Raw genomic sequence first — 13,183 nt, 5'->3', positions numbered from 1 at the left:
TGTCATTATGGAGTCACCAGTTTACCAGGTGTAGGTAGGGCTATTTAACATGTCATTATGACACCTGTTTACCAGGTGTAGGTAGGACTATTTAACATGTCATTATGGAGTCACCTGTTTACCAGGTGTAGGTAGGGCTATTTAACATGTCATTATGGAGTCACCTGTTTACCAGGTGTAGGTAGGGCTATTTAACATGTCATTATGACACCTGTTTACCAGGTGTAGGTAGGACTATTTAACATGTCATTATGACACCTGTTTACCAGGTGTAGGTAGGACTATTTAACATGTCATTATGTAGTCACCTGTTTACCAGGTGTAGGTAGGACTATTTAACATGTCATTATGACACCTGTTTACCAGGTATAGGTGGGACTATTTAACATGTCATTATGACACCTGTTTACCAGGTGTCGGTAGGACTATTTAACATGTCATTATGACACCTGTTTACCAGGTGTAGGTAGGACTATTTAACATGTTATTATGGAGTCACCTGTTTACCAGGTGTAGGTAGGACTATTTAACATGTCATTATGGAGTCACCTGTTTACCAGGTGTAGGTAGGACTATTTAACATGTCATTATGGAGTCACCTGTTTACCAGGTGTAGGTAGGACTATTTAACATGTCATTATGGGTAGGGCTATTTAACATGTCATTATGACACCTGTTTACCAGGTGTAGGTAGGGCTATTTAACATGTCATTATGGAGTCACCTGTTTACCAGGTGTAGGTAGGACTATTTAACATGTCATTATGACACCTGTTTACCAGGTGTAGGTAGGACTATTTAACATGTCATTATGACACCTGTTTACCAGGTGTAGGTAGGACTATATAACATGTCATTATGACACCTGTTTACCAGGTGTAGGTAGGACTATTTAACATGTCATTATGGAGTCACCTGTTTACCAGGTGTAGGTAGGACTATTTAACATGTCATTATGGAGTCACCTGTTTACCAGGTGTAGGTAGGACTATTTAACATGTCATTATGGAGTCACCTGTTTACCAGGTGTAGGTAGGACTATTTAACATGTCATTATGGAGTCACCTGTTTACCAGGTGTAGGTAGGGCTATTTAACATGTCATTATGACACCTGTTTACCAGGTGTAGGTAGGACTATTTAACATGTCATTATGACACCTGTTTACCAGGTGTAGGTAGGGCTATTTAACATGTCATTATGGAGTCACCTGTTTACCAGGTGTAGGTAGGACTATTTAACATGTCATTATGACACCTGTTTACCAGGTGTAGGTAGGACTATTTAACATGTCATTATGGAGACACCTGTTTACCAGGTGTAGGTAGGACTATTTAACATGTCATTATGGAGTCACCTGTTTACCAGGTGTAGGTAGGACTATTTAACATGTCATTATGACACCTGTTTACCAGGTGTAGGTAGGACTATTTAACATGTCATTATGGAGTCACCTGTTTACCAGGTGTAGGTAGGGCTATTTAACATGTAGGTAGGACTATTTAACATGTCATTATGACACCTGTTTACCAGGTGTAGGTAGGACTATTTAACATGTCATTATGACACCTGTTTACCAGGTGTAGGTAGGACTATTTAACATGTCATTATGGAGTCACCTGTTTACCAGGTGTAGGTAGGACTATTTAACATGTCATTATGGAGTCACCTGTTTACCAGGTGTAGGTAGGACTATTTAACATGTCATTATGGAGTCACCTGTTTACCAGGTGTAGGTAGGACTATTTAACATGTCATTATGACACCTGTTTACCAGGTGTAGGTAGGACTATTTAACATGTCATTATGGAGTCACCTGTTTACCAGGTGTAGGTAGGACTATTTAACATGTCATTATGACACCTGTTTACCAGGTGTAGGTAGGACTATTTAACATGTCATTATGGAGTCACCTGTTTACCAGGTGTAGGTAGGACTATTTAACATGTCATTATGACACCTGTTTACCAGGTGTAGGTAGGACTATTTAACATGTCATTATGGAGTCACCTGTTTACCAGGTGTAGGTAGGACTATTTAACATGTCATTATGGAGTCACCTGTTTACCAGGTGTAGGTAGGACTATTTAACATGTCATTATGGAGTCACCTGTTTACCAGGTGTAGGTAGGACTATTTAACATGTCATTATGACACCTGTTTACCAGGTGTAGGTAGGGCTATTTAACATGTCATTATGGAGTCACCTGTTTACCAGGTGTAGGTAGGACTATTTAACATGTCATTATGGAGTCACCTGTTTACCAGGTGTAGGTAGGCTATTTAACATGTCATTATGGAGTCACCTGTTTACCAGTTGTAGGTAGGGCTATTTAACATGTTATTATGGAGTCACCTGTTTACCAGGTGTAGGTAGACTATTTAACATGTTATTATGGAGTCACCTGTTTACCAGGTGTAGGTAGAACTATTTAACATGTCATTATGGAGTCACCTGTTTACCAGGTGTAGGTAGGACTATTTAACATGTCATTATGGAGTCACCTGTTTACCAGGTGTAGGTAGGACTATTTAACATGTCATTATGGAGTCACCTGTTTACCAGGTGTAGGTAGGCTATTTAACATGTCATTATGGAGTCACCTGTTTACCAGGTGTAGGTAGGGCTATTTAACATGTCATTATGACACCTGTTTACCAGGTGTAGGTAGGACTATTTAACATGTCATTATGACATCTGTTTACCAGGTGTAGGTAGGCTATTTAACATGTCATTATGGAGTCACCTGTTTACCAGGTGTAGGTAGGGCTATTTAACATGTCATTATGGAGTCACCTGTTTACCAGGTGTAGGTAGGACTATTTAACATGTTATTATGACACCTGTTTACCAGGTGTAGGTAGGGCTATTTAACATGTCATTATGGAGTCACCTGTTTACCAGGTGTAGGTAGGACTATTTAACATGTCATTATGGAGTCACCTGTTTACCAGGTGTAGGTAGGACTATTTAACATGTCATTATGACACCTGTTTACCAGGTGTAGGTAGGACTATTTAACATGTCATTATGACACCTGTTTACCAGGTGTAGGTAGGACTATTTAACATGTCATTATGGAGTCACCTGTTTACCAGGTGTAGGTAGGACTATTTAACATGTCATTATGGAGTCACCTGTTTACCAGGTGTAGGTAGGACTATTTAACATGTCATTATGGAGTCACCTGTTTACCAGGTGTAGGTAGGACTATTTAACATGTCATTATGACACCTGTTTACCAGGTGTAGGTAGGACTATTTAACATGTCATTATGGAGTCACCTGTTTACCAGGTGTAGGTAGGACTATTTAACATGTCATTATGACACCTGTTTACCAGGTGTAGGTAGGACTATTTAACATGTCATTATGGAGTCACCTGTTTACCAGGTGTAGGTAGGACTATTTAACATGTCATTATGACACCTGTTTACCAGGTGTAGGTAGGACTATTTAATATGTCATTATGGAGTCACCTGTTTACCAGGTGTAGTTAGGACTATTTAACATGTCATTATGGAGTCACCTGTTTACCAGGTGTAGGTAGGACTATTTAACATGTCATTATGGAGTCACCTGTTTACCAGGTGTAGGTAGGACTATTTAACATGTCATTATGGAGTCACCTGTTTACCAGGTGTAGGTAGGGATATTTAACATGTCATTATGACACCTGTTTACCAGGTGTAGGTAGGACTATTTAACATGTTATTATGACACCTGTTTACCAGGTGTAGGTAGGACTATTTAACATGTCATTATGGAGTCACCTGTTTACCAGGTGTAGGTAGGACTATTTAACATGTCATTATGGAGTCACCTGTTTACCAGGTGTAGGTAGGACTATTTAACATGTCATTATGGAGTCACCTGTTTACCAGGTGTAGGTAGAGCTATTTAACATGTCATTATGGAGTCACCTGTTTACCAGGTGTAGGTAGGACTATTTAACATGTCATTATGACACCTGTTTACCAGGTGTAGGTAGGACTATTTAACATGTCATTATGGAGTCACCTGTTTACCAGGTGTAGGTAGGACTATTTAACATGTCATTATGACACCTGTTTACCAGGTGTAGGTAGGACTATTTAACATGTCATTATGGAGTCACCTGTTTACCAGGTGTAGGTAGGACTATTTAACATGTCATTATGACACCTGTTTACCAGGTGTAGGTAGGACTATTTAACATGTCATTATGGAGTCACCTGTTTACCAGGTGTAGGTAGGACTATTTAACATGTCATTATGGAGTCACCTGTTTACCAGGTGTAGGTAGGACTATTTAACATGTCATTATGACACCTGTTTACCAGGTGTAGGCAGGACTATTTAACATGTTATTATGGAGTCACCTGTTTACCAGGTGTAGGTAGGGCTATTTAACATGTCATTATGGAGTCACCTGTTTACCAGGTGTAGGTAGGACTATTTAACATGTCATTATGACACCTGTTTACCAGGTGTAGGTAGGACTATTTAACATGTCATTATGGAGTCACCTGTTTACCAGGTGTAGGTAGGACTATTTAACATGTCATTATGGAGCACCTGTTTACCAGGTGTAGGTAGGACTATTTAACATGTCATTATGGAGTCACCTGTTTACCAGGTGTAGGTAGGACTATTTAACATGTCATTATGACACCTGTTTACCAGGTGTAGGTAGGACTATTTAACATGTCATTATGGAGTCACCTGTTTACCAGGTGTAGGTAGGACTATTTAACATGTCATTATGGAGTCACCTGTTTACCAGGTGTAGGTAGGACTATTTAACATGTCATTATGACACCTGTTTACCAGGTGTAGGCAGGACTATTTAACATGTTATTATGGAGTCACCTGTTTACCAGGTGTAGGTAGGGCTATTTAACATGTCATTATGACACCTGTTTACCAGGTGTAGGTAGGGCTATTTAACATGTCATTATGACACCTGTTTACCAGGTGTAGGTAGAACTATTTAACATGTCATTATGACACCTGTTTACCAGGTGTAGGTAGGCTATTTAACATGTCATTATGGAGTCACCTGTTTACCAGGTGTAGGTAGGGCTATTTAACATGTCATTATGGAGTCACCTGTTTACCAGGTGTAGGTAGGACTATTTAACATGTCATTATGGAGTCGCCTGTTTACCAGGTGTAGGTAGGACTATTTAACATGTCATTATGGAGTCACCTGTTTACCAGGTGTAGGTAGGACTATTTAACATGTCATTATGGAGTCACCTGTTTACCAGGTGTAGGTAGAACTATTTAACATGTCATTATGGAGTCACCTGTTTACCAGGTGTAGGTAGGACTATTTAACATGTCATTATGGAGACACCTGTTTACCAGGTGTAGGTAGGACTATTTAACATGTCATTATGGAGTCACCTGTTTACCAGGTGTAGGTAGGACTATTTAACATGTCATTATGGAGTCACCTGTTTACCAGGTGTAGGTAGGGCTATTTAACATGTCATTATGGAGTCACCTGTTTACCAGGTATAGGTAGGACTATTTAACATGTTATTATGACACCTGTTTACCAGGTGTTTGTAGGACTATTTAACATGTTATTATGGAGTCACCTGTTTACCAGGTGTAGGTAGGGCTATTTAACATGTCATTATGGAGTCACCTGTTTACCAGGTGTAGGTAGGGCTATTTAACATGTCATTATGGAGTCACCTGTTTACCAGGTATAGGTAGGACTATTTAACATGTTATTATGACACCTGTTTACCAGGTGTAGGTAGGACTATTTAACATGTTATTATGGAGTCACCTGTTTACCAGGTGTAGGTAGGGCTATTTAGGTAGGGTGTTAACCCACTGTTCCTAGGCTGTCATTGTAAATAAGAATGTGTTCTTAACTGACCTGCCTAGTTATTATAAAGGTTATTAACTATAAAACAACATGAGCAGGTCTCATTGACAACAATAGCAAAGCAGGCATTGAGACGCAGAACTATGGGCTGGGAATAGACCGTTCAGAAGGAGAGTTCTTATTCCACCTTTATTTAACCAGGTAGACCAGTGGAGAACCAGTTCTAATTTACAACAGCTACCTGGCCAAGATAAAGCAAAGCAGTTTGACACAAACAACAACAACAGAGTTACACATGGAGTAAAACAAACATACAGTCAATTAATACGGTAGAAAAATAAGTCTATATACAATGTGAGCAAATGAGGTGAGGAGGTAAGGCAACAAAATGTTTTACAAAAATTACTAAAAAACAGGCCATAGTAGCGAGGTAGTTACAATTGGTGCCACGTTGCTAATTAGAACTAATAGAAGTTGGCAGGTTGAAAAACGCCCTAAAATAGACTGTTTATTTAGTGATTACTCAAACTACTGCAAGCATCTGGGACATATGGTGATATTATGAAACGGCTCCACGGCGGATGCAATCAACTAGGTTTTAATCAGAAAAAAAAATCATTATTAAAAATGGCAGCCTGTCCAGCCTGCATTAGTAGCCAGTTAATATTTTTAGCATCGTGTAAATCGGAGGGTCAGTTATTAAAAATTAGCCAGTTTTCGCAGCATATCAAATGTATGTGATTAATCAAACCTTAATAATGCATTTAAAATAATCAAACCAATAGTCATATTTACTTACTTTACGTATAAAATAGACACGAAACGTCGATCCGCTCTGGAAGTTGAAACAAAAACGTTAAATATGAATGCTCTTTTAGTTCTGTTTCCTGTTTCTTCTTCTTCTATGGTGAAACTAAAGTTCATTCTACTCCCACATGTCCATCGCCACCTAGTGGATGGAACTTTCCATCAACCATAAACGTTGCAGTACAAACATGTCAAGGGAGTGGAATAATGAATAGGAAAAATGGAAATATGTGAAAATTGAAATGTTGAGCAAGTTTGGACAGCTCTATTAATAACTATACTGAAAGAAAACATACGTAAATTAAGTCTTATGTCACATACACATGGTTAGCAGATGTTAACGCGAGTGTAGCGAAATGCTTGTGCTTCATACAGTAATATCTAAAGTACAACTAGAGGTTTAGAGGTATGGGACTGTAGGTGGAGGTATAGAGGTATGGGACTGTAGGTGGAGGTATAGAAGTATGGGACTGTAGGTGGAGGTATAGAGGTATGGGACTGTAGGTGGAGGTATAGAGGTATGGGACTGTAGGTGGAGGTATAGAGGTATGGGACTGTAGGTGGAGGTATAGAAGTATGGGACTGTAGGTGGAGGTATAGAGGTATGGGACTGTAGGTGGAGGTATAGAGGTATGGGACTGTAGGTGGAGGTATAGAGGTATGGGACTGTAGGTGGAGGTATAGAGGTATGCGACTGTAGGTGGAGGTATAGAGGTATGGGACTGTAGGTGGAGGTATAGAGGTATGGGACTGTAGGTGGAGGTATAGAGGTATGGGACTGTAGGTGGAGGTATGGGACTGTAGGTGGAGGTATACAGGTATGGGACTGTAGGTGGAGGTATAGAGGTATGCGACTGTAGGTGGAGGTATAGAGGTATGGGACTGTAGGTGGAGGTATAGAGGTATGGGACTGTAGGTGGAGGTATAGAGGTATGGGACTGTAGGTGGAGGTATAGAGGTATGGGACTGTAGGTGGAGGTATAGAGGTATGGGACTGTAGGTAGAGGTATAGAACTGTAGGTGGAGGTATAGAACTGTAGGTGGAGGTATAGAGGTATGGGACTGTAGGTGGAGGTATAGAGGTATGGGACTGTAGGTGGAGGTATGGGACTGTAGGTGGAGGTATAGAGGTATGGGACTGTAGGTGGAGGTATAGAGGTATGGGACTGTAGGTAGAGGTATAGAACTGTAGGTGGAGGTATAGAACTGTAGGTGGAGGTATAGAGGTATGGGACTGTAGGTTGAGGTATAGAGGTATGGGACTGTAGGTGGAGGTATAGAAGTATGGGACTGTAGGTGGAGGTATGGGACTGTAGGTGGAGGTATAGAGGTATGGGACTGTAGGTGGAGGTATAGAGGTATGGGACTGTAGGTGGAGGTATAGAGGTATGGGACTGTAGGTGGAGGTATAGAAGTATGGGACTGTAGGTGGAGGTATAGAGGTATGGGACTGTAGGTGGAGGTATAGAGGTATGGGACTGTAGGTGCAGGTATAGAGGTATGGGACTGTAGGTGGAGGTATAGAGGTATGCGACTGTAGGTGGAGGTATAGAGGTATGGGACTGTAGGTGGAGGTATAGAGGTATGGGACTGTAGGTGGAGGTATGGGACTGTAGGTGGAGGTATAGAGGTATGGGACTGTAGGTGGAGGTATAGAGGTATGGGACTGTAGGTGGAGGTATAGAGGTATGGGACTGTAGGTGGAGGTATAGAGGTATGGGACTGTAGGTGGAGGTATGGGACTGTAGGTGGAGGTATAGAGGTATGGGACTGTAGGTGGAGGTATAGAGGTATGGGACTGTAGGTAGAGGTATAGAACTGTAGGTGGAGGTATAGAACTGTAGGTGGAGGTATAGAGGTATGGGACTGTAGGTGGAGGTATAGAGGTATGGGACTGTAGGTGGAGGTATAGAGGTATGGGACTGTAGGTGGAGGTATAGAGGTATGGGACTGTAGGTGGATGTATGGGACTGTAGGTGGAGGTATAGAGGTATGGGACTGTAGGTGGAGGTATAGAGGTATGGGACTGTAGGTAGAGGTATAGAACTGTAGGTGGAGGTATAGAACTGTAGGTGGAGGTATAGAGGTATGGGACTGTAGGTGGAGGTATAGAGGTATGGGACTGTAGGTGGAGGTATGGGACTGTAGGTGGAGGTATAGAGGTATGGGACTGTAGGTGGAGGTATAGAGGTATGGGACTGTAGGTAGAGGTATAGAACTGTAGGTGGAGGTATAGAACTGTAGGTGGAGGTATAGAGGTATGGGACTGTAGGGGGAGGTATAGAGGTATGGGACTGTAGGTGGAGGTATGGGACTGTAGGTGGAGGTATAGAGGTATGGGACTGTAGGTGGAGGTATAGAGGTATGGGACTGTAGGTGGAGGTATAGAGGTATGGGACTGTAGGTGGAGGTGTAGAAGTATGGGACTGTAGGTGGAGGTATAGAGGTATGGGACTGTAGGTGGAGGTATAGAGGTATGGGACTGTAGGTGGAGGTATAGAGGTATGGGACTGTAGGTGGAGGTATAGAGGTATGCGACTGTAGGTGGAGGTATAGAGGTATGGGACTGTAGGTGGAGGTATAGAGGTATGGGACTGTAGGTGGAGGTATGGGACTGTAGGTGGAGGTATAGAGGTATGGGACTGTAGGTGGAGGTATAGAGGTATGCGACTGTAGGTGGAGGTATAGAGGTATGGGACTGTAGGTGGAGGTATAGAGGTATGGGACTGTAGGTGGAGGTATAGAGGTATGGGACTGTAGGTGGAGGTATAGAGGTATGGGACTGTAGGTGGAGGTATGGGACTGTAGGTGGAGGTATAGAGGTATGGGACTGTAGGTGGAGGTATAGAGGTATGGGACTGTAGGTAGAGGTATAGAACTGTAGGTGGAGGTATAGAACTGTAGGTGGAGGTATAGAGGTATGGGACTGTAGGTGGAGGTATAGAGGTATGGGACTGTAGGTGGAGGTATGGGACTGTAGGTGGAGGTATAGAGGTATGGGACTGTAGGTGGAGGTATAGAGGTATGGGACTGTAGGTAGAGGTATAGAACTGTAGGTGGAGGTATAGAACTGTAGGTGGAGGTATAGAGGTATGGGACTGTAGGTGGAGGTATAGAGGTATGGGACTGTAGGTGGAGGTATGGGACTGTAGGTGGAGGTATAGAGGTATGGGACTGTAGGTGGAGGTATAGAGGTATGGGACTGTAGGTGGAGGTATAGAGGTATGGGACTGTAGGTGGAGGTATAGAGGTATGGGACTGTAGGTGGAGGTATAGAGGTATGGGACTGTAGGTGGAGGTATAGAGGTATGGGACTGTAGGTGGAGGTATAGAGGTATGGGACTGTAGGTGGAGGTATAGAGGTATGGGACTGTAGGTGGAGGTATGGGACTGTAGGTGGAGGTATAGAGGTATGGGACTGTAGGTAGAGGTATAGAACTGTAGGTGGAGGTATAGAACTGTAGGTGGAGGTATAGAGGTATGGGACTGTAGGTGGAGGTATAGAGGTATGGGACTGTAGGTGGAGGTATGGGACTGTAGGTGGAGGTATAGAGGTATGGGACTGTAGGTGGAGGTATAGAGGTATGGGACTGTAGGTGGAGGTATAGAGGTATAGGACTGTAGGTGGAGGTATAGAGGTATGCGACTGTAGGTGGAGGTATAGAGGTATGGGACTGTAGGTGGAGGTATAGAGGTATGGGACTGTAGGTGGAGGTATAGAGGTATGGGACTGTAGGTGCGAGTAAGGATGACAAAAGGCAGAGAATTTGTACCGTTTACAGGGAATTTATTCCGTCACACGGTAATTTTGGGGAAAAGAGGCTGAACGGAACCAAAGCAAAGAAAGTAAATATCAAAGCCCCCTTTCTTACCTGCCTACCCACTACTGACCTAACTAGCACCGCCTGGTGACCTACCCACTACTGACCTAACTAGCACCGCCTGGTGACCTACCCACTACTGACCTAACTAGCACCGCCTGGTGACCTACCCACTACTGACCTAACTAGCACCACCTGGTGACCTACCCACTACTGACCTAACTAGCACCTCCTGGTGACCTACCCACTACTGACCTAACTAGCACCGCCTGGTGACCTACCCACTACTGACCTAACTAGCACCACCTGGTGACCTACCCACTACTGACCTAACTAGCACCGCCTGGTGACCTACCCACTACTGACCTAACTAGCACCGCCTGGTGACCTACCCACTACTGACCTAACTAGCACCGCCTGGTGACCTACCCAGTACTGACCTAACTAGCACCGCCTGGTGACCTACCCACTACTGACCTAACTAGCACCACCTGGTGACCTACCCACTACTGACCTAACTAGCACCGCCTGGTGACCTACCCACTACTGACCTAACTAGCACCACCTGGTGACCTACCCACTACTGACCTAACTAGCACCGCCTGGTGACCTACCCACTACTGACCTAACTAGCACCACCTGGTGACCTACCCACTACTGACCTAACTAGCACCACCTGGTGACCAACCCACTACTGACCTAACTAGCACCGCCTGGTGACCTACCCACTACTGACCTAACTAGCACCACCTGGTGACCTACCCACTACTGACCTAACTAGCACCGCCTGGTGACCTACCCACTACTGACCTAACTAGCACCACCTGGTGACCTACCCACTACTGACCTAACTAGCACCGCCTGGTGACCTACCCACTACTGACCTAACTAGCACCACCTGGTGACCTACCCACTACTGACCTAACTAGCACCACCTGGTGACCTACCCACTACTGACCTAACTAGCACCGCCTGGTGACCTACCCACTACTGACCTAACTAGCACCACCTGGTGACCTACCCACTACTGACCTAACTAGCACCACCTGGTGACCTACCCACTACGCCTCGCACCCCTGGGACCACCCTACGCCCGCACCGCCTGGTGACCTACCCACTACTGACCTAACTAGCACCACCTGGTGACCTACCCACTACTGACCTAACTAGCACCGCCTAGTGACCTACCCACTACTGACCTAACTAGCACCGCCTGGTGACCTACCCACTACTGACCTAACTAGCACCGCCTGGTGACCTACCCACTACTGACCTAACTAGCACCGCCTGGTGACCTACCCACTACTGACCTAACTAGCACCGCCTGGTGACCTACCCAGTACTGACCTAACTAGCACCACCTGGTGACCTACCCACTACTGACCTAACTAGCACCGCCTGGTGACCTACCCACTACTGACCTAACTAGCACCGCCTGGTGACCTACCCACTACTGACCTAACTAGCACCGCCTGGTGACCTACCCACTACTGACCTAACTAGCACCGCCTGGTGACCTACCCACTACTGACCTAACTAGCACCACCTGGTGACCAACCCACTACTGACCTAACTAGCACCACCTGTTGACCAACCCACTACTGACCTAACTAGCACCGCCTGGTGACCTACCCACTACTGACCTAACTAGCACCACCTGGTGACCAACCCACTACTGACCTAACTAGCACCGCCTGGTGACCTACCCACTACTGACCTAACTAGCACCACCTGGTGACCTACCCACTACTGACCTAACTAGCACCGCCTGGTGACCTACCCACTACTGACCTAACTAGCACCGCCTGGTGACCTACCCACTACTGACCTAACTAGCACCGCCTGGTGACCTACCCACTACTGACCTAACTAGCACCACCTGGTGACCAACCCACTACTGACCTAACTAGCACCGCCTGGTGACCTACCCACTACTGACCTAACTAGCACCACCTGGTGACCTACCCACTACTGACCTAACTAGCACCGCCTGGTGACGTACCCACTACTGACCTAACTAGCACCGCCTGGTGACCTACCCACTACTGACCTAACTAGCACCGCCTGGTGACCTACCCACTACTAACCTAAGTAGCACCGCCTGGTGACCTACCCACTACTGACCTATCTAGCACCACCTGGTGACCTACCCACTACTGACCTAACTAGCACCACCTGGTGACCTTCCCACTACTGACCTAACTAGCACCACCTGGTGACCTACCCACTACTGACCTAACTAGCACCGCCTGGTGACCTACCCACTACAGACCTAACTAGCACCGCCTAGTGACCTACCCACTACTGACCTAACTAGCACCGCCTGGTGACCTACCCACTACTGACCTAACTATTACCGCCTGGTGACCTACCCACTACTGACCTAACTAGCACCGCCTGGTGACCTACCCACTATTGACCTAACTAGCACAACCTGATGCAGTAAGTAAAATACAGGGGATGGTCCACCCTGGTCTTACCTAGTGTGTATCGACAGTAAATACTACGGGTTATGTATGCCCGCAGGCCTCTTGCCTAAACACTCCCTAGGTGCCTTCTCCTTCCCCCCTGGGAACAAATGAAACAGAATAATACAAACATAAGTAATCCATTTCAAGAATCAAAGACACTGCATCCTATTGGCACACATACCTCAGATCAGCAGTTACAAAAATACTTAACAAAACCTGTCTCTCAGCAACAACCGACATACCAAATCTCTCTTAACAA

This window comes from Salmo salar, chromosome 15 (genome assembly GCF_965601325.2).
Source record: "Salmo salar chromosome 15, fSalSal1, whole genome shotgun sequence".
Lineage (NCBI taxonomy): Eukaryota > Metazoa > Chordata > Actinopteri > Salmoniformes > Salmonidae > Salmo > Salmo salar.
The sequence above is the reverse complement of the archived record's forward strand: the minus strand, read 5'-3'. Positions refer to the sequence as shown.